Source organism: Schistocerca piceifrons, chromosome 5 (assembly GCF_021461385.2).
Source record: "Schistocerca piceifrons isolate TAMUIC-IGC-003096 chromosome 5, iqSchPice1.1, whole genome shotgun sequence".
Lineage (NCBI taxonomy): Eukaryota > Metazoa > Arthropoda > Insecta > Orthoptera > Acrididae > Schistocerca > Schistocerca piceifrons.
In genome coordinates, this window is record NC_060142.1 from 233,463,919 (window position 1) to 233,464,723 (window position 805).

At 44.1% G+C, this 805-nt stretch overlaps 1 non-coding gene across 1 annotated transcript; it reads right to left on the bottom strand.

Moving 5' to 3' along the window:
• Window positions 1-501: 501 nt before the first annotated feature.
• On the bottom strand, window positions 502-576 carry Trnat-ugu. The gene has a single exon. It is a non-coding gene; the product is annotated as a tRNA-Thr (tRNA).
• Between the last annotated feature and the right edge of the window lie 229 nt (window positions 577-805).

The window sequence follows — 805 nt, forward strand, 5'->3', positions numbered from 1 at the left end:
CGGGTGCCTCGTTATTTCAACGGCTTGTGGCAAGAGCAGTAAAAGTCCACTGCTGATTTTGTCGTTCTTATATTTATTAGATATTGCCCCAATTAGTCTGGTGATAGGCTCACCAATTCGTCACTTGCATGGTACCTTATCAAACATAACGCCTCCATAAGGCTATATTAACACAATTCTAGACGTTCCCATACTCAGGTAGCTTCTCGGACTGCTCAGATAGCGACTCACTCTTTCATGAATGCGGGAAGTGAGGGGTGAACCTGTGCTTTCGTTATAATTTTTAATTCACGAACTACTGCAGACCTTTTCCAGAATGCTGAAACACGAGCTTGAATATATCGTTTAACGGAATTCCGTATGAGAAGTCGTAAGACTAATACCAATATAAATGACAACCAGACTGCTGATCACGCTTTAGTTTATGAAATGATAATTAAATGTATACCCTAGCTGCAAACAGCCGTTGACATACTTCATTGGGGACATGTTGAAAATGTGTGTCCCGACCGGGACTCGAACCCGGGATCTCCTGCTTACATGGCAGACGCTCTATCCATCTGAGCCACCGAGGGCACAGAGGATGGGCGCCTGCAGGAACTTATCCCTTGCACGCTCCCCGTGAGACCCACATTCCCAAAACGTCCACACCACTACACTCTTAGTGCGCCTAATAGATGTTTGCCCCTTTAGTTTATGGTTAGTGGTGGTTCACACAGAAATTAGATGTATCTCTTTAAAGTGCACTTCTCATTAATATGCCTCTCTGTACAGGTGGATGGACTCAATGAATCCATTAAAGTAG